At 52.5% G+C, this 21,597-nt stretch overlaps 1 protein-coding gene and 1 long non-coding RNA gene across 2 annotated transcripts in view; both read right to left on the bottom strand.

The window, feature by feature from the left end:
• HOXB7 (homeobox B7) overlaps nt 1–21,597 on the bottom strand; it is a gene marked incomplete at its 3' end in the record, with an annotated part of 498,962 nt that overhangs the window by 440,804 nt on the left and 36,561 nt on the right. The gene's annotated exons all lie outside the window — the stretch shown is intronic.
• LOC307177503 lies at nt 89–21,396 on the bottom strand. Its single transcript, XR_013825053.1, has 3 exons — nt 21,203–21,396; nt 3,070–3,157; nt 89–108 (listed from the first exon to the last, which is right to left on the bottom strand). It is a non-coding gene; the product is annotated as an uncharacterized lncRNA (long non-coding RNA).

Below are 21,597 nucleotides of genomic sequence, written 5' to 3'. Positions count from 1 at the left end.
CTGATACCCTCACGACCGGACATTGGCACCCCTGGGGTCACGTGGCTCGTCGGACCCCCCCTCCCCTTTCTGCCCCCCTCCTCCCGGGGTCTGTTCGTAGCGGTTGACCTGCGGGGTGAGAGAAGAGACACAGGGGGAGAAGAGGACTGGGGCTCGAATCCATCTTAGGAACTGAAAAGGGAACTGACATCAATAGGGTTTTTCTACTCCCCCACCCAACATCTTCACAGCAGATGCTGAGGCCACTTCCTTGACCTGAAATGGATTTTTCTTATTGCAACGCTTTAATTTTAAAAGAAAAAGCCTACCAGTTTTCATTTCCACTCAAAAAATAAGGACTCTACTCCTTTGGGGACTGCCTAGATATAGAATCTTACTATTGCAAGGGACATTGCTTCTCTCCTGCCTCAACACTAGCCCCTGACCTCTCCTCTTCCCTCCTTCTACACCGCCCCCCCCAATCTGGGATAGGTGTGTGTGGGGGGGTTGCAGACTCCAAAATAAAAGCATCATCAACACCGTCCTCTGAGCTGAGAGGCCTCCTGCCTCTGCCTCCATCTAGGTTCCTTTCATCCAGGGTCTAGCCTGGAGAAAACACTGAGTATCTCTGAAAGAGGCAGGAGGGAGAAGCAAGTTGAGCAGGGAACCTTCTGGTGTGAGGGATACTCTCCTTCCCCTCCCACCTCACGAAGACTGCAGCCTGACCTAGAAACTTCCTGAAGATTTTTAACCTGCAGAGCCAGTGGCACTGAGCCTCCTCCATGGCCTTGCTGCAGGTACCAACACCTCCAGTCTGAGTCTTTTCTAGCCAAGTCTGGGACCCCACAGCCAGCAGCCCCCATGGGGCCCCCAAATGGAACAGGATTGTTTTCCTGGCGGGGCTGGTTGGTGCTGTGACCATTTGGCCCAGGTCTCCCCCCACCCTCTGTTTTTTTTTTCATCAGGCTTAATTTTTTCCCCACCCTTTTCTTGACAGTCTGTTTCCTTTCATTTTTCTAAAGAAGAAAAGAAGAAAGAAATTGGATAACTGCTGGACTTCTACTGAGAGATGGGAAAGTGCTTTCTAAAACAGAAAATTTTTCCCTAGGAAAAAAGGAAGTAAACAAAGCAACTTGAACAATATTATCCTCTGGGTTGGAAACTGGGTGCCCCTGTTTACTGAAGTTCTCTGAGGCCAAAAAAAAAATGATTATTTTAATGCAGGCTTTTAAAAGTGTGCTGGAAAAATAAAGGTTCAAACTGTCACAGGATCTTGTGTATTTCTTCTGAAACTTCTGACTGCATCCCCCCATCTATCTTACCAACCCCTCACCATCACTTTTCATAAAATCTTCAGACTGACCCTCTCTTCTGACATATGAGTTTGGACTACTTAAATCTCATTCAGCCCAGCTGGTCAACTCCAAAGAAAACTAAAAATAGGAAAATAAAACAAAAAGGAGTGCAGGTGAAGGAAATCCCTCCCACACATAAACCCCCTTCTTAATGGCACAGATTTATACTCAAAAGGGAGCCGGGTAGCCCTGAGTTCTGATTGGGTTCTGGGAAGAATTTGTTTCTGGGAAACACGCATGGGTCTGCAAAGCAGCAGGTCCTTCCAGGGAGGAGAACTGGAGTTCAATTGACCAGGCTGACCCAATCCCTTTATTATTATTACCATTAGCCTCTGATGATTTAACCAAAATTAGCTTCGGAGCAGCCCTGGCTGAAGGGGGAATTAATTAACAGGCATCAGTTGAGTTTGTTATTAATAGATAGGAGAATGAAATAAAACTGTTGGAGGGGGTTGGCTGGCTGGGCCCTGGCTTTATTTAGTCTAAATGATTGTTACAGCAGTAATGATGATGATGATGATGATGATAAAACAATAATTTGACTAGACGCCTGGGGCTGAAATTCCTGTCGCTCCCCCTGCAATAAACTCGCAAACCATCGCAGGACCGAGGCCAGGAGAGTGTGGGAAGCAAGAAGCCAGAGACGTGATAGGAAAGAATGGAGACTCCGCTGGCGGCGAGAAAGGGCCGGGAAGGTTTGCGGACCGAGTTAGCCCCTGGCTGCCGCCGCCGGGCTGTCTCGGCTGCTGCTGCCGCGGTGGCTGGCGATGAGCTATGTTGTCCCAAGGAGGCGAAGAGAAAGCGTTCAGGACATGGAAACGGTTAGCAGCGGCAGGTTCCAAGCACACCCGGCCGAGGGCCGAGCCCTAGGGCAGCAGCAAGTTTGGGCGCTGGAGGTAACCGAATTAAAAGGCATCTTAGCAACTCCGCACCGGGACTTTGCCAGGCCACACTCGGCTGGAGGGCGCAGAGGCCTGGCTGATGGGACAGTGAAAAGAGGGAAAGGTGCCGAGGGGATCCGAGATCTGGGGATCCAGGAAAAGGGGGGGTGGGGAGCAGCTCTACCAAGCCAAACATGTCTATTTCCCTTGCCTCCATGTTGGAAAAATCCAGGCTCCATATGGCTTCTCGGGAGAAAGGGAGGGAGGGAAGGAGACGTGGCTCCCGGCTTCCCCCCAGGGTCTCGCTGAAGAAGGGCGGTGAGCCACCCCAAGAAACCCACCTTTCCAGGCACACCCCCGAAATCCTGGGAGAGTAACAATAGCTGGGAAGCCCTGGGAGAGGGGATAGGCCACCTTCCAGGACTTTAAAAAAAAAAAATAGAAGGAAGAAAAAAAAAGGAAGAAAAATAAAACAACAAAAAAGGAAAAGAGAAAAAGATGAGGCTCTTCTTAGCAGCGGGGCAAAAATTCAGCCCTGATCTGACTGCTTAAAGAAAAGAGAAGAGAAAAGGAGAGAAGCAGGAAGAGAGAGGGAGAGGGAGAGAGGGAGGGAGGGAGAGAGAGAGAGGGAGAGGGAGAGAGAGAGAGAGGGAGAGGGAGAGGGAGAGGGAGAGAGGGAGAGGGAGAGAGAGACAGAGAGAGAGAGAGAGAGAGAGAGAGAGAGTCGCTGCGTGGAAGGAAGCTTAAAGCTTGTGAACTCTTCTTGAACCGAGATTGGAGTCATATGGGCCATAAATCATTGAGACATACTCTCCGCCATTCACAAACTGATAGCCTATTTCAGTCCAGCTTACCTTAGCCACCGATGAGGGGAGAACAGGCAGACATAATATATATTCACATCGAGCCCCAGCGCGAGCGGCAGGCGAGAAATCTCCCCTCCTTGAAGGCAAAGGAAAAAAAGACCACTGTTTAAAGCGGCGTCGCCCCCCTCCCCAATAGCCACCCCGGCTGGGGAGTCTGAGGGGCAGACCGGCCGGAGGAGCCGCGCGGCGTCCGCTTCAATTCACTCGGCTTAGGAGCGGGGGTGCGCAGGAGGGAGGGGGTGGGGGAGCGGGAAAAAAATAGAAGAAGACCAAAAGGTGCTCGGGCGGCTCAGCTCGCTGAGAATCCAGCTCCGGGCTCCGGCACGGCCAAGCCGCCACAGTGTGGTTGCCCTATAAGACTGGTACGCCCTACTCTCCGTAACAATGGCCTCTGCTTTTGCACAGGGAAAAAAACCACACAGACACACACACTCACACACTCACTCACTCACACACACACAAGCTCACACACACCCCCACCTCTCCCCCTTTAGCAAGCTTAGATGCCTGATAAGGAAGGAAGGTGATGGTGGTGATGGGAGAGGGGGAACATTTTGAACCCCCCCCCTCAATTTAAAAAAAAAAAGAGTGAGAAAGGAAAGGAGGTAGAGGTTTTGAGTTTTGTTTTCGTTTTTTAAGGACAGGTAAATTTTTAAATTCAGATTTTGGCGGGGGAGGAAGACGAGCGCAAAGATAAGGCAAAGCCCGTGGAGTTCACAGCTCCCCCCAGCACCACTAGTAAACCCTTCCTCTAATTGGAGAAGTAGCTTGGGAGGCCCTGGGGGGGGAGCGTTTCCTGGGTGCCCCTCTGCATTCATTCGCAGTGGGAACACTGGGACTTTTTTTTTTTTTTTTAAGTAGTTTCACTCTTGCGGGACTGGTGGCTGCGTCTCTGGCCCTCTGGCTCTGTCTCCCTCCTTCCGAGTCTCCCATAGTCTCCCAGTCTCTGTTTCTTCTCTCCCCCACACCCTCTCTATTCCTCCTCTCTCCCGGCAAATCTCCTGGCCCAGTTTCCAACCTGTAGGGGGGGGTGGGGAGCCAGACCTCTCTTTTCTTTTTAACAGACCCCCCCCCCCCAATTTGAGAGCAGACAACAAGCGGTGAGTGATTATTTTAAAAATCCAGACCATCTTGTAGGGGGAGGGGGGTTGAGGAGAGGGTGACAAAAGGAGGACCTTGTGTTTAGCTTGAGTTCCAGACACGGCTGCCAATAGAGAGGCTGTAAGAACTGCATGAAGAAGTTTCTGTTGAGATTCTCACCTCTGGATAGGCAGAAGGGGCTAAGAGGTGATAAGGGCATTTGTACTTCTAAGAAGATGAGAAGAACCCGCAAAATGGCTTAATTTTAAATGCACTGGCAGAAGAGATGGAGGATAGTTATTTATATTATTATTATTCAGAACAAACCTGTTAATTTCTCTTAGCTCTACAAGATTTAGGACTCTTGGAACAGGTGAGGAAGACTACAAAAGCTCAACTTTTCTTCGAGTGTGTTTTACAAGGGCAGGAAAAGGCGAGGAGGCCTGTAGGAGGAAGACAGGAGGCAAGAATGTAGGTGTCTGCAGATTTGGGGTGGGGGTGGGGAAGAGCCGTTCCTGGAGGAGGAAAAAGACAAAAAGAGCACCAGGACTTTTCCAAAAGCAGGAGTGTCTGCAACTCTGCCGAACTGCTGACTCGGGCTTAGAGGATAAAATAGAAGGCCGACAGTGTCTCTATTCTACAAAGGCAGCTTGGAAAACTTGTTCTCTTAACTTCTCCGTAGACAGAGCCAGCCACTACCTTGTGACATCCTGGTTAGAATCCTTGGCTTTTGCCTTCTCCCATCTGGATGCACCAGGAGAGAAGGGACTGGGAGAACAAAGGTGAGAGATGGTTTCCAGCTATTGTCTCCCCTCCAGGAGAGGGTGGCTGTGTCTGGCAAAGCTTCCCTCACACCCCATAGCTCCCCACTCACAGGCTTTTCTTTGGGCTGAGAAAGGGTCCTACTATCTACTCTCCTACTCTCGTAGGGGCTGGTCCCTGGCTTCCTCCGGCCCCCACTTCTTTCAGGCCCACTAAATCAGGCCTCGTGGGCTGCAGCAGCCAGTTTCCTGGGGCCCTGCTGAATGGGGGTGGAAGGGGGGACCCATGGCCTCTCTACCCTCCAGCAAGGAACTGCATGAAGAGTCTCCCACTGTGATGTCCTGAGGATCCTGCCGCCTGCCTAGAGAGTTGGTGGCTGAGGGAAGTGTGGTGGGGAGGTGAAGACGGAAGGTGGAAGCCATTTTCTGTATTTATTAATAGTATCAAGGAAAGAAAATGCCCAAGCCAGACCCAGTTCTGGTGCTTAAGCCAGGACCCTCAGAGAAAGCAGTCAGGGCTACAAAGAATCTGTCCTGAGATCTCTGGACCCTGGTTAGAGACCTGCTGGATTGGACCTTATGTAGCTTTGGGCCTGGTGGGTCAGGGACTCGCCCATGGCGGCTTCTAGAGGCTTTTAGAGAACAGCACCTTTGGGTCTTTTCCTCCCCAAATTAAGAAGTCAAGAGTGTACCTCAGACCCTCCAACTCTCCTAGCTGTTTCTACCACTAGCTAGAGAAGGTCATTGGGAAATTAAGAGAAGAGGAGGACCTGTTCACTTGTGGGACTGCACAGCTTTGCCCCAAGGAATAAAGAGAGCCCAGGGGGCACACAACTAGCTGCGGGCCTGCAGGAGGATCGGCCTGAAGCTGAGCTGACGGGAGAGGACTTTTCCAGAGACAGCAGCGGACCCCTCCCCACTCGGAGCTTCAACTCATGTGGTCCCCTCTGGCTACACAAGGAGGTGGGGTGCAGTGGGGTAGGAGCAAAAAGGAGGGCTGGGAGCAAGAGAGCTAACCTGGAGAAGATTTGCAGAGCACACATACCCCCAACTGTGGTAGGAAATGGGGTGGGGGCTTCTTAAGGAATTCTGAGAGCAGAGCCCATTCGAAATGCTTGCGACGCAATTAGATCCCCGTTCGGTTTCTTTCCTGCCTTTTTTATCCCTTTCTCGGAGATTTCTGGCTGGCCAATTGCCCCTGTTTGGGGCTGGGAAGGTGGCGGGTGGATGGTAGAACTGGCAGCCCCAGGACACCCATTTTGTTTGCGGTGTTGCCGCAGGCTAGGGACCTTCCAAACTTCAGGGGATAGGGCAGGGGCAGTAAGGAGCCTGGGCAGGGACCTTGGGGTGGGAAACACCAGAGGGGTCTGAGGGAAGACTTTGAGGTCTGGAAAAAGGAGGAGAGAGGGATTTATCACCCCTGACAGTGAAGTCATGATTTAGGCACAGACTAGAGAGAGAAGAGGGAACGACCTCTTCCTGGATTCAAGGAAGGAAACTTGAGCACCTTACCATGTGTGAAAGACAGAGAGGGAGAGAAAATGAAAAAGAAAAATTGAGAGAAAGATTAAGACACAGATAACTTACTGTAATCTAATAAGGGCAGAAATTAATAATAAAGGCAAAAATCAGAGAAAATGTCCCCCTTCATAGACATTCTTTCCTCTCAGATTCAGTTTCCCCAGAGCTGGACCACTCGCTCCCGCACTCCCCTCCCCCACTCCTAATCTGTACCCAGTACCAGGGGACGGGCCCTTAAAACCCCCTTGAGGGATCACTGGGTGCCCATCCTTCAAGGCCTTGGGGGATCATGTCTCTCCCCCAAAAAACCATCAAAGAGCAAACGAAAATTCTCCTCTCACTAAACACAAACTGGCTGGCTCCCTTAAAATCGATTTCTGATATCAGCCTTTGGGATGACCAAGGATTCCCCCCTCCCCCAAGCCCCCAGCTCAGCAAGCCCCAAATTCGCCTGGCCCGCTGGGCTCCCTGAGAAGCCGGGACCTGGGAGTCGGGGAGGGGGTGGCGGCAAGGCTTTTAGCGATCTCTTTCTTTCTGGTCCTGTCTGGGTTCCCGGTCCCACACTCTTCAGCTTCACTGCCCAACTTTGTGGCCGCGGCAGAGTCGTGAAAAGTTCACACACACACACCCGAATCTCCACCGCTTTTAAATATTAATAAAGATTTCCAAGCTGGGTGTTGTAAAATGGGAATTGCTACTGCAAATCGCTTTTGGTATTTGGATCCCCAACTCCCACCTCTCTAAGATGCCCGAGCGGGAGGGAACAAAGGGGCTGAGGAAACGAGAAGATTCCGCGCCTGGGCGGAGGCCCGTGTAGACCCGGCTCAGTAGAAGCTGAGATTGAAAGAAGAAAACGGCCGCTAAGATTGGAGAAGAAAAATCCGAGCTGCACTCTCCCCTCACACCAGGCGTGGGAGCGCGAAAAGGAGGCAGGACAAAACAGGGCAGCCACGAGGGTTTGCAAAGTCTGCTCGGTGACCAAGGAGGCCGCGCCAGGGGCTGATGGTGCTTAAGGCCAAGTCGGGAGTTGGGAGCTGGCGGCGCCTGGATGGGAATGAGCCCGACTGAATTGGGGGTCCCGCCTCATCTAGAAGCTCTGTCCTGCCCTGGCAAACCCCACCCCGGGCGGATGTCGAGACAAAGGTGGGCAGAGTGGAGAAGGCAAGAAGGAGAGGGGAGAATCTTGGACAGCTTGGGGAGGGGTAGGAGTGGGGGTGGGGGTGGGGTTTGCTAGGGAAGGAACAGAGAAGCAGACAAGAGAGGAACAGGACGCAGCCCGCTGCGAGGGACTGCGCAGGTCTCTCCTGACAGATTGGATGTCTCTCCCAGTGACCTCTGTTTAGCAGACAATAACTCACCGGATTAATGACCAATCAGCAGAAGGCCTTCCGAATTGCCTCCGAATATAAAAAGTCAGAATGGGATAGGGCCAGAATCTGGGCCTGCCGGCCCTTTTGGTTTTTTCTTTCTCTCTCTCTCAAGTAGGGTTTGGGGTGAGGCTCTAAGAAATGGATTATCTGGCCAGAGACTCTGATTTCCAGAACCCCGAAGATGAATTTGTTTCTTATCTCTTCCAACTTCCTCCACCAGAATTCATATCCTTGACCACACTTCCCAAGGCAACCTGGAAGCCTCTCCTCCTCTGCTGGCCTCCTCATATCCCTGATCCTACAAGAAATCTCCCGTCTCACAACCATGCAACTTCTGAGAAGCCCCCATCTCTTTTGAATCTTATTTTATTTTTTCCCAGTTAGGAGAAGAGATGGAAAATAAGAGCAAGAATAGGACAGGGGTCATCCACCTTGCAGGCTTTCTGTCCTGGCTGCCCTGGGAGGAGACCTGGTATAGTGCTGTGGTAGCCTGCGTGTGTCCTCTCCCAAGAAGAGGGGACCCAAAGGCCCAGGGATCAGGATCAGGCTGGAAGTAGTGGTGGTGCTGGCCTGCTGTCATAGAATCTAAATTCTGAAACCACAAATCAGTCCCTGGGCTATACTGCCAACAACTCCAGCCTCAGCTCCCATGCCTGGCGGGGAAAGTGCCTTGCTCTGAGAGGCTGAGCCCCTCCTTCCTTAGCACCCCCTCCAAATGCCAATCCCGGCCCAACCCACCCAGCTAGCCCCTCCCACTGCCTTCCATCTCCACTGCTCTAGGCCTGGGCTTCTCCTCTGCTGAGAATAAGGACACCTTCAGGAGGAGGAATGGTCCAGATTGCAGTGGATTTCTTAGAGCCAGTCTGAGTAACCATGCACTGCTCTGGGCATATGCAAACTCCCTGTATATTGCAAATATGCATGCAGTGACCTATACTCAGATGCCCACAGAACTCCAGGACACAAAAGGGAGCTGCTCCCAAGCACTAGAGAGTTACTCAAGGTCAGAACTGGAAAGAACTCAGGGAGTGTCCTGTCCAACCCTGCCATTGTCAACGATAGAGAAACTGAGGTCCAGAGCCAGGAAGTGGTTTGTCTAAAGTCATACTTGGGATAGGCTTGGAAGTCAGGAGGCTTGGATTCTAGGTGGTCCAGATTGGCTGTGTGCTCTGAAGCAGAGAATTCATTGGGCCTCACTTGTCCCCTTCTGTAAAGCCAGATCCTGTGTGGAGGGGAGGGCTTGGGCTAAATGATCTTCCAAGGTCCATTTTTTGGGCTGACAGTTTGTGGTTCTCTGTGTACTGATGTAAAAGTGTGACAATAAGCAGTAATAAACTGAGTTCAGACAATAATGGGCACCCTCTTGGCCAAAGGCAGACTATTTCCTCTCGGGAGTTCAATGCTTACACCCTCGCAACTGAGTACCAGCCACACTCCTGGTCCTCCTTGTCCCCTCAGAGGCTGGTGCACTGGTTTTTACTGCTCTTCTGTGTCAGGGGTGGGTTATTCTTCAAATCAAAAGTGCTATTTTTGGACACAGCAACCTGAGCAGTAAATAATTAATTTGTGTAATTAGAAGAGGAAGGCTTAAAGCTGACAATTTTTAACCAGGAATCAATGCACCCATTGTACCAGCCTGGCCTTCTCACCCGACCAACCCCCAACACTGCCCACACACCTACCAGCTTCCCCAACTGCCTCCCTCAACTGGGAGACCAGCATTCCCAAGACTGCCAGCAGGGTTCATGGAATCAGACTCTGCTCCTTCCCCAACAAAGTTCCATTCTCTGCCTTCTCCCCTACAGAAATTGGTCTGCCTGCAGCTGCCCTTCACAGCTTGCTTTCCCGACCCCCTAAAGCTGTGCTGGGCTCCAGGTCCAGGCTCTCTGCTCTTGGGACACATGTAATCTACCTCCCCTGCTCAAGATGCCCCAACAATTCAGGGAGTTTGCATTTCAAGAAACTCCCATTAATATCAATTTACTTCACTGAAACCTCGGGTTCTTCATCAAGTTGATGATTTATGATAAAATCAATTAAATTACAGCCACTTAGGGCCCAGCCGCTTCCTCTCAGATTTCATTGGTGCGGGGCCCAAGTGTCTGGTGGAAAAATGCAAGTTTAGCTGGAGGCGAGGAAAGATAATTCTGCGGCTGAGAAAATTTAATGCAAAACAATTTCCAGGCAAAGCCGGGCGTCTGGACAGAAATGCAAGAGCCACCAGTTGGCCTGCGGAAATAACTATCTGGGGGTCAAAATATTTTTCTCCCCACCTCCATCATCGTGCATGGCTACTTTGCTCTGTTCCCCTTTGTGCTCACCCATCCCCTCCCAAACAGAGACTTTGGGGGAGTTTGAGCAGTACTGGTGGAACCCAAGCCAGCCTCAAACCAACATCCCCTACCACTGCAGGCCTTTTTCTCCCCTCCCCCTCCCCTCCCCCTCCCCCTCCCCTCCCCCTCCCCCTCCCCCGCCCCTTCCCCTCCCTCCCCCCTCCCCTCCCCCTCCCCTCCCCTCCCCTCCCCCTCCCCTCCCCTCCCCCCTCCCCTCCCTCCCCCCTCCCCCCTCCCTCCCCTCCCTCCCCTCCCCCTCCCCTCCCTCCCCTCCTCCCTCCCCTCCTCCCCTTCCCCTCCCCTCCCCTCCTCCCTCCCCTCCTCCCCTTCTCCTCCTCCTCCTCCTCCTCCTCCCCACCCAGCTGTGCTCACTAATTCCTCAGTCTCCCATGGCAAAGTTAAACGTTCAAAGTGAGTATCGGGCAGCATGGGCAGATGGCACGCAGGGGCCAGGGACCAGGCCGGGTGGGCGCTGTTGCGCGTGGCTGTGGGAGGAAAGAAAGCACAGGCTGAAGGAGCACTACTCCATGGCGAGGGCACGAGGCGGCAAAGTGTGTCCAGAGCTACCCCTTGCCAGGGTACCAAGACCTGAGAACACCGAGTCCCCCCTCGGGCTCCCTGTGTGCTCACTTGTAAAGCGATGCTGTACCCAACAAACCCCAACCCGAACACAATGTGCACTCACACAATACACAAAACACATCTACGTGTGTGTGCTTTCACACTCTCCTTATACCTCACATTCTGTCCCGGCAAAGGGACAGTTCCCACCATCTCCCCACATCTGGGAAAATAAATCCCAGCGAATCAACCTGGCATTGCCTTCCACTCCAAGGAGAGAGGCTTCTCCCGCCTCTGCTCTCTTTGGTTTTTGGTTTCCAGAGCAGGCAGGGAGTAAACACATCTTCTCTGAAGCCATAAATCACCCCCTCTCCTACCTTCTCAGTTTAACACCCGGCCTCAGCGCAACCCCTTGTAGTTTCAGCTTCAAATAACCCGCGAGGTGCTATTAGGTTCTGGCCATAGGTGGCGACTGGACTGCGGGAGCAGGGCCCAGCCAGCCCCCACCCCAGCAGATACCCCTCACATTTGCTGCACAACCCCAAGCTCCCAACTCCAGCGGAAAACCGTCTGCAGCCTCCAACCGTCTGCAGCCCTTCCTTAGCGAGAGCGCTCCCCAGGCCCTAACCGGGTCCTGTCCACACCCCACATTCCTCCACACCTCCCCGCACCCTCCGCCCGCACCGCCTCTTTAACTCGCCCCCGTCTCTGTCTTCCAGTGTTGCGATCCTCCTCCTTCCCGACCCGGGGGCGGGGGTTTCAGGCACCCCCCGCTCTCCACCCGGAGCCCGGCCCGGCGCCCGCTCGGCACCGACACCTACCTGTGCGGCTCCGCTAGGGCGCGGGCAGCGGCGGGGGGCCGGCCGGGCCCGGATCCCGGGGCGCCAGCGGGGGCTGGGCGGCCGGCCGCATCTCAGTCCCACCGGCCGGCGCGGGGAGAGGCCCGGAAGCGCGCCCCCAGTCCTCCTCCTCCGCCGCCGCCGCCGCCGCCGCTTTGTTCGGCCCTCGAAGCGGCGCGCGGCCGGCCCGCGTGGGGCTGCGGGAGGCGGACGGGCCCGGCTCGGAGCTGGGTCGCGGTTTCGCTGCGCGAGCGGGCCGAGCGGCCGGGCGGGAGGAGCCGCGTCTGCCGGGGGCACCGCGAGGCGAGGCGCGGGGAGCCGGGGGCGCCATGGCGGAAGGCGGGCGCGCAGCGGCTTTTCAATGTCACCGGCGAAATGGGTTCCATATGTCCGGCTCGGCGGAGGAGGGAGGGGAAGGGAGAGCGTTGTGGGCAGGACGGGACAGGAGGATGGGGGGCGCGATGGAGGGAGCCCAGCGGCGGCCAGGGGGTGATGGGAGGATTGGAGAGGCGAGAAAGGTTTGCGTTTTCCATTTTCCCTGGAGTTGTCTAAAGCTGCTTAGGCTGGTGGGAACTTTCTCTTTTCTTTCCAGAAAGATCGGGGAGGGAGGAGATAAGCGAGGGTAGCATCCGTTTGTTCAGACGGGGGTGGGGGTGGGGTTCAAGAGAGGAGATGCGGATTGGAGGTGAAAGGGAAAGTTCTCAGGCTGCTGGAAGATCAACTTCTTCTCCCTGTCCCCGAAGAGGGAAAGAAGAGACCAAACCCAGGAGCAGCAGAGAGGCCAAGGAAGGATTCCCTGGGTCTGGGTGTGAGAGACCGACACCAACCACCAGCCCACCCACCCAACCCCACCCCACCCCAGGGATTCAGTTTTGGGAGATTCCAACCTTTAAGTTACTGAAGATGGTGGTGGAAGAGGAGTTTGAAGTGCCCAAGACATCTTGGCCATTCCAGACACTTCAGTTCCTGCCCCAGCTGCCTCACACCTGATTTAGCACCCCCAGGGCCTACTCTAGTCCCCTTGTTTCTGGGATGGCCTCGGCTTTGGGCAGCTGCTGGTAAGAAAGCACAGAGTCTGGAGGAACTTCCAGACCCTACAGCCCTCTCCTCAGTCTGTGCCCGCCCGCCCCCCCCTCCAAGGGGATGGGTCTTTCGCTGCATTTCTGTCTCTATTTGTTTTTCTCTCTTCTCTTTTCCCTTCCCTTCCTTTCCTTTCCCTTTCTCTCTCTCTCTCTGCCTTTTCTAACCTTCTCTGTGGTCTCTGTCCCTTTCTCACAGTCCCTTTGTCTTCTCACACTCTGCTTCTTTGTCTTAAGTGAATTTGAATTGTGCCTTGCTAAGGACTTAGGAGTGTCTCCGGAAGTCACTTCTGGCCTCACTTATTAGGCTGCCCCTCTGAGCAGTGTGGAGCCCTTGGCCTCAGAACCCTGTCCTTTTGGCGAGGGTGGGGAACCCGTCCTTCTGCCGTGGAGACATCTTCTTCTACAAAGAAGGGGGCAAAGTGAGTGGTTTCCTTTCCACCTCCCTTCTCACTTAACTCTGGTTTTGTGAGTGTGTTTGCGTACCCATCCAAGTTGTGGGATGTCTTCTGCCAGGACAGCCTCCCTGCCTCTCGGAGTGGCCTTTGTCTCCATTCTCTCTGTCATCCTTTCCTTGGCCTCTGCCTTGACTTCCCACCTCAGAAAAGGATCCTGCTGCTTGCTCTCTCTCTGGGCCCTCTCTTTTTACTTCAACCTCTCTCTCCTCATCTTTCTATCTAACTCCTGTGCTCATTAAAGCATTAACAGCCCAGTTTCTTAAAGGCATGGGGATAAACACTATAATTATATACAGAAAGTGGACACCAGCAGCGTCTGGGGAGAAGACAGAGTCAGCGGCTTTCCTAAAGCCCCTTTCATCAAATACATTCTATCCCATCTCCTGCACAGCAGAAAAGCAAATGGGGTGCGTGTGTGTGCAGAACTGGTAAGAAGCAGGGTGATTCGTAGCTAAATGAACCAAATGCATATATTTTTTAAAAAAACAACAAACTTGCTGATTTGAAGGGTAGGCCTATATGCCTGGATGGAGGGCATCAGGCCTCACACAGGGAAGTTTAGCAAGGGGCCAGCGATTGACTAAGAGATAATGGTGGAGAGGGATGGTTTCTCTGCTTTTGTCTCCTGGGCAGAGTCTGAGTGTGAGTTGGGGAAAGGGAAGAGGAGGGGGTATCCGGAGGGCCAGAAGAGACAAAGACCTGACCGGGCTGAGAGAACGGAGAGGAAAAGCGGGGAGACCAGGCCTCCACGTCACAGGCAGAGGCAGCAGAAGGAGGGGAGACGGAGAAGGGGGAAGGAGTTGGAATCACAGGGGCCGGGGCCTGTGAGATTGGCTCCCAGCTCTCCCCACTGGCTCCGGCCTGTCCCAAGGAGCACATCCTTCAGCCTTCTCCTGCTATTCCCCATCCTCCAAACCAGGTTGAATTCAGAAGCTACTAACACCCACCATTCCACCCTTCATGTCCCTTTTCCTCTCCGAGGAAGAGTTAATCCTTTCCCCCTCTCTCCGGCATTCTAAGACTTTGGCCTACATTCTGGAGCACTGGATTGGGGGTGAACTCACCCTCTCCACATTTACCCCCCTTCACTTTCCAGGTGAGTGAGAAGGAAATCCTTGCTTCCCACACTGAGTGTGTGTGGTATTCTTCAACACCCAAGGATGGGGGGCCTGAAGGGTATGGAGCCCGCTATCCCTCAGGTCTCTCTGCTGCCTCCTCTGACCCTTCCCACCTGCCCCGTGAGCTCCAGCCCTGTCAAAGCTGCCCCTGAATCCAGACTCTCCCCAGGCCCTTTTAGCGAGGCCAGGTAATGTCCCCACCCATCCCAGCCTAGGGTCTTGGACTTTTCCTTCTCTTTCTCCCTAAACCCTTTTCAACCCAGACTCCCAAATTAGGAGGCCTCACCTACCAGCCACCCTAAAAGCTGCCCGTTAACAAGAAGAGGGCTCAGCGCCCACTTGGAGCAGAGCGTGGGAGTGAGCTCCTGGACGCCAGCACTGGGGCCTAAGCCACCACTCCAGGACGCAGCTGATGCCATGAATAATTAACACCTGGGCGCGGCATCACTAATTCTCCTGCTCAAAGGTTTACACTAGCAGGCAGAGTTAAGTATCACAGATAATAGTGGCTATAAAGTCAGTTGGCCAGGCTCCAACCAGGGAAGGAGAAGCTAGCAGCCCCGACTGAACTTGGCAAAGGCTCTGTCCCTCATCCATAACAACTTTGGGGCGCAGCGCATAATATCCCCAAAAGCCGCCTCTGGCTTTGCTCTCTACCAGCAGACCCTTCCCTACTGGGGAGGTACTGAGACCTCCATATGAAATCAGAGGGGAAAGTTACCAGCTCTCCCCCTCCCAATCTGTACCCCATTTGCTCCCTTTTTGGATGGAGGTTTAGTGAGAGGAACACACCCCATGTCCTGAAACACTCTCCAACTTTCTGAGACCACCTGATTCCTGGAACATTTCTTTTCTAGAACAACTTAGAGAACTTCTCCCTCCTTTAGCCCCAGACACATATAGTCCCTCACTGCTGAGGAAACTTTCTTTGTTTCAGGAGGTCGAAGGAAGGCTACCGGGGTGTGAATTCACTTCCTTGTTTTGTTAGACAGGAGGGTGGGAAGCCAGAGCTTTCAGCTTCCCTCCCTGCCCTTCAGCCTCTGCCTCCATTGTCTCCCCCAGTTTGAGTAGCTCCTTCCCCACCCTCAGCTCCCTGTCATATATTCAATACATCAGTCCTACAGGTTAAGCTTTAATACTATAACTGAATCCCTCCAGCCCCTTCCAGTTGCAAAGGATCCACTTGGTCCCCCTCGACTACAAACATCTTTGCCTTCAACTTCAGTAATTTTTTCCCCTGCCTCCACCTCTCTTGCCCCCAGGTTCCTTCTGCCTTCAGAGTTGGGTTCTTTACCCCCAGCCGGCGTCAGAGCAACCAGACTCCTGGAGGGGAACCGCTGAAAAATGAAGCTCTGTCTGCTGCTGCAGGAATGTTGGCTCTATCAGGCTCACAAACATAATTTTTATATTAGATCGTGGTCTTTGACTGGGTTTATATGCCAATGAGGCATTTCTGGTTTACCAAATTTATACAGATCTCACCTTAACTGATAATCACAGATACTGCAATTTAAGACCTCCAGCTATAGAGCTTTCATATTAACTGCTGATATATTACTGAAAATCGTCTGAAATAACCAACTTCTGGGAACAGAGCAGAGAGAGAGGAAGTGCCTCCGAGAGTGACTCTTTCCCGGCCACAGAAATAGCCCAGCTTCCATATCATTTTCTGTGAGAAATGATTTATCGAAGACATGGCCATAAACAACACAACTCACTCACAAACACACGCAGATGCGCGCGCGCATAGGCGCGCGCACACACACACACACACACACACACACACACACACACAATGGCTGGCATGCCGGCCGAGAAGCTGACACCCATATTGCTATAAATCAAGAAAAAGGTTGGAGGAGAGGGAGAGGGAGAGAGATAGAGAAGAGGAATATTCCTAAAATCTCTATGCAATGCCTCAATGGGTATAAACACACAGAGGACCATGTGAAGAGAAATGGCAGGAAATGAAGATGGCTATTTGTCACATTCTACGACAATAACATTAATAACAAACAATAAATTTACATGGACATATAAGACGCAGTAGGTAGTGAGAAATCCCTTCTACTTACAATACCCCAGCCCGCGGTGTGGCTCCGGCTGCGGGGCTGTTTTATTGCTGCCTCCCTCTCTTTTTCTCTCTCTCCCTCTCTCTCCCCCTCTCTCTTTTTTTTCTCGGGGTACAGGCTTGTTTTTCAAAGGACAGTTGAATTGCACGTCAGAAACAGGGAGACCGAGCCTGCGATTTTCCTGACGAATACATATCTATTCTGCAACCTCGGCATTAATTATTTAATGAATCACGTGACCAGGAGGGGGAAGGGGGTCTTTCGATTTCAGGCTCAAAGGACCACTATGACCTTCCCCTTCAGGAGGAGAAATTTTCCTGCAAAATAGGTTCCCCCCAACCCACAAATGGAATAGCAGCCAGTTCTCTCTCCCACATTCACATCTGTATCTGCTGTATCTGCATTCCCTAACCAGCCCCCCCAGAACACACACTTACCCACAGCCCACCTCTCCTCTCTCCCTTCTCCTCCTGCTCTGCTTAGTTCGTGGAGGTGCAGAAATAGTCTGCAGGGGCTTCTGGGGGGTGGGGTGGGATGGGCGCAGAGTCCTTCTCCAAGCCCCTGCATTTCTCAGCAACCAGTTCCTCTCTCTGCATCCCCCAACTCTATTCTCTCCCTCACTCCTAGGGTATTTTAGTGGGACCCACTCCCCCTCTTCCTTAAATAACCAACAAAATTTCTAAAGAGACCAGCTTCAAAAGAAGCATTTCATAAGTCCAGATTGTATATGTGTAAAGAATGGGGCTTCTGGCTTTAATTCTCTTTTTAAAAAGATCTTTTGTGGTACCTTTTGAAAGGGCAGAAAAGGGACAGGGTGAAGAGATGACTCGGGAGCTTCCAGAGTTGAGAGTAACCACAAGGGGGACTTGTTTTCGTTGTGTTGTTACTATTATAGGGAACCAAAGTCTACTGACTGACTGAGAATATGCTCTAGAGACAAAAGACCTGGACTAAGTTTCCTACACAAAAGAAGTGGACACTCAGTCTCTCTGTACCTATGTACACTCAGTCTCTCTGTACCCATCCTGTCTCACCCCTCCCCACCCCCCAACACACCAGTGAAGACAGCTGGAGATTTGAACTGGAGGGGAGGAGAGGGAAAGGGAAGAAAGAGGCTTTGAAGTTGGCCTGACAGCCCTGTCCCCATTTCCCAGGTGTTAGTACCCCTTGCTTCCAAGCAGCAGACAATGGAGACAGATCAATAGGAAAAAGATGGGGGGATTGCATATTAAAGTGTTAAAACACTGGTGATGATAGGAGAAATCCAGTCCCTTGGCCTAGAGAGAGAAATGTATGCAGAATTCTTCATCTCAGATATGAACAAAACAAAACAAAACAAAACAAAACAAAACATGCCCCCAAACCTTCCCATACAGCTTGGCGCCAGAAGAAGCAGACCAGTTACGACCAGAATCCCAGAACCGGAGTATTTGGCCACGGTGCGGGATGGGGTTGCAAAGGGAAGCAGGGAAGACATTCCTGAAGGAGCCCCTCGCTCACACTCCCAGCCTTATCTTCAGCAGCTCTGGGGCAGCGGCAGCGGCTGGTGGACTGGGAAGAACAGACGTGTTTTGGGGAGGGGGGCATGGGGCCCAGGGGCCGTCAGCGGTTTGTTTGGAGGGGTCTGAACCAAAAGCAACTGGATGGGGAGAAGGTTGAGGACCCAGGTGCCCTGACCACCCCCAAAGAAACCGCCACCCCCGGGTGGTGTCCGGTCCAGCGGGTAGTGGCAGCGCAGCCCCTGCCTCGGGCACTGGGCCGGCCTGGTCCCTTCGGAATCCCTCTCCCAGCCCTCGGGTGGGGGCGCCGGCGGGCCTGGGCTCTGTAGGGGGGTGGTCGGCTTTGATTGTGCAGATACAAAAAACCCAGGCTGGTATTGAATTCAGCCCCGCGCCTGGCTCCCATGAGGGCAACTCCCTGCATGGTCCTGGCCAGAAATCCATGAAAACTGGTCCCCCAAAGAAAAGCAGTCCACTAAAGTCTAAAAGAAAAATACTAGGGCGTGGGGAGTGAGGGGGTGGGGGAGAGAAAAGAGGAGAGAGAATATGCTGGAGCATGGGAAGACAGCAATCTCTGAAACGGAGAAATTATTTTTAAGGACGAGCAAAAGAAAAGCCAGTGACACGAAGGCACGCCGGGCAGATTCTATTAAAATGCCCACACTCTTCGGATCCTGGGAATGTCCATGTTCAAATAAACAAGCGCCCGGGCGTGAGCAGAGTGCTTTCTTGCTGCCGATAAAGCGAACGTTTATACTGTGAGAAAGGCGAGATTGATTTACGAATCTGAACGTGCCTGTTTTATGGCCGATCACAAATCCGTCAGCGCTCAACTCACGCTGGGAAACTTCCCAACTCCGCTTTCCAACCAGACCCCCCCGCTCCCGGGCCGCCGCTTCCCAGGGAGACCCACCACGGGCGCTGGGGCTGCCCCGGCGGCGACAGGCTCTGGCAGGACCCGGCAGCCCTACTCCGCCCAGACCGGTGCAAGTAGGAGCGAGGGTGGTGAGGGCCCAGGAACTGGAGGAAGAGAGGTCCAAAGATTCGGAGGATAGAGGTGGCCGCTAGAATCGTAGAAGGTGAGCCCAAGGGGCTGGGGAGCGTGCCCGTAGCACTCAGCTCTGCAGAGGTTGGGGTCTGGGAGTGAGGGAGGGGGAGGTCCCTCAGTTCCCCACCTGTGGGGCTGAAACCCTCAAAGGAACCCCAACCTTCTCTTTCCATTGTTTTCCTCCTCTTTCCCTTTGGTGGACCTCTAATCGTCACATTGCAGAAAGCAGGTTGTAAAGACTCAGGTGACCAGATCTTTATCACCTGAGCCTATAGAGGGCTCACAACTGGTTATCTGCCCTTATGTGTTATGGGTGTACATCGCCCCAAATATTTTCATCCCAGGAGCAGTCCAGCTTGCCTTTCTGCTCGCTCTCATTTCTTACCAAGGCCTCCAGCTCTTGCATTTATTAAACCTCCCAGGGACAAAGGAGAGGATACCAACCAACACCAGTTATTTCTTGCCTGAGACAGTCCCCAAGACATAGGAGACAATTTACAAAACGCAAACCAACACCCCACATACATCCCAGCAAGTTTCTTTCTCTCCTAGTCTTAACTCAAGGCAACACTTCCTTCTTCCCAGCTGGAGTCTGTCTGTCTGTGTGTCTATCTGTCTCTCTCTTTGTCTCTCTCCCCTCCTAAGAGGATGGCTGCTGGTGTAGATTTTTAAGATACAGCAAGTAGAATACAGATTTGAAAAGGCTCTGTGTTCAGAGTTCACTTCTTAGCAAATCCTCCGCACATCTCTCGAAAGTTGCTGGAAACTTTGGTTAACATGGCACAGCTGTCCCTGGCGATGGTCAGAACCGCCTGCACTGACCTTTCTCCCATCTCTCTTGCTCCTCTGGTGGGGAGGTACTCCGTGGGCTCTGTGAGTAGCTGGGCTGGGATTGGGGAGTGGGGAAGGGGTGAGAGTGATTATAGAAATAGCTTCCTAAACAAAGGGACTTCAGAAAATGGGTTAAGATTTTGTGGATTTGGATAACAGACCTCGAGAGACAGTAACCACAATGGGGGCCCTGTGTCTCCTTAGGACCGAGGGGTTTGTCTCCCTAGCCCTCTGAAGCCCCTGGACCTCTCATATCTGCCTCCCTTTGTCTTTCTTCCCTCAGCTCCCTCCAACGAAACAGGAAAGAAGGAGGGATGAACTGGACATGGATGGCAGGGTGAGTCTGCCTGAGGGAAGGAGCTCTGCACAGAGAGAGACCAGCACCCTACTTCCCTCCCCCACACGGGCTAAAAAATTTTTTTGTTCCTTTTCTCCCCAATGGACAGTAACAGAAAAACAATCCAGCAATTTCAAGATAGCAAAGAAGGGGTTGTGGGGGCTGGTGGGGGGTGGAGAAGATGGGACATACAACAGCCCAAGGACCCCTCCCTGCGGAGGTGTGACTTTCCCTTCTGGGCAGGAGGCAAGAGCCAACACAATGTCCAGTCTCAGAGAGGTCAAGGGGCTTCCGAGGTCATTTTGTGGTTCTAATACTGAGCTAATCGCCTAGAAAACGTGGCCTCTCCATGAACTCTCTCTCCTGCCAGCCTCCTACTTCCAAAGCCTCAGTGAGCCCCAGGGAAAAAAGGCCAGCACATTCTGGTCTGAGGCAGAGCTCACCGGCTCCCTCACCTTCAGAAGCGGGGCCCCAGAGGGGAGAACAGAGCCCCCAGACCAAGAGAGCAAAAGGAAACCCAACTAAACTCTGAGCCTCCAGGAAGAAGGAAGGGAGCCGAGTGGAAGAAGAGGAAGATTCCGGCATCAACGAACCTTGCCTGTGAACAGAACAGTTTCCTGCTCCAGAGAGTTGCAAATATTTGTCTAGAATCCCAACCTAGACACAAAAAGAAAAACTGAAGACATCCACCTATACCCCGCTCTGAGGTTGGGGCATTCCATTTTTCCAGGAGGTGGCAGTGACAACTGCTCACTGGTAAACAGACCTGTAGGACACCAGCCCCCAGTGTAGACAAGCAGAGTCACGGAACCCATGGGCCACATGTGCACCTCACCTCGCTACACACACACACACACACACACACACACACACACACACACACATGCTGGGGCTCCCAAGGCCCTCCTGCATTTTCTAAAACCAGAAAGCGCTTCTGAGCTGCCTCATAAACAACCTTTTCTGGGGTTTTTCTGGTGCCTAACACCTCAGTCCCAATCAATTCAAACACTCTCCAGGTGTCAGTCCCTGACCCAAGCATCTGTCATCATAAAAGGCATCAAACCTGACCAACCGTCCACCATAAAAACCCCGCAAAGATAGTTGAAAAAGAAAAAGAAGGAGGCGAGAGAGTGTTTCTTCTTTCCCTAGTAAAAAGAGCTCATAAAACGATTAAAAAAAAAAAAAAAAGCCAGCCCAGGCGGGGGCTTTGTTACCTTTGAGCCTCTCGCCTCCTCTCGCCTGAACTCCGCGGATCCCATTCATGACGAACGGCTTCTTCCAAACTGAGAGAAAAAAGTTTTCAGCTTTATGGTTCCAAATTTTTTCCCCCTTGCAGATCCGGGAGTGGCGGCTAACACTTTTTTCCCCCAACAGCCGGTCTGCGGAGATTTGCTGTTGAATAATAACAAAGGAGAGAGGATACGTATTTAAAGAAGTGATTAATGGTTTTCTGTATAATTCTCACATTTTTCTTAGCTCTTGTCTACACAGAATGGCTGTGAACTTTAAGCTCCATAGAAATCTTTTTTATTCTATTCATACCTTCCTAAGAGCAGCTTTGATTTGGTTCTATAGAGACATGGGGGGGCATATGCTTTTTAAGAACTAT

Source organism: Stenella coeruleoalba (genome assembly GCF_951394435.1).
Source record: "Stenella coeruleoalba genome assembly, chromosome: 19".
NCBI lineage: Eukaryota > Metazoa > Chordata > Mammalia > Artiodactyla > Delphinidae > Stenella > Stenella coeruleoalba.
Note: the sequence above shows the minus strand (reverse complement) of the source record. Positions and strands in the feature narration are given on the sequence as shown.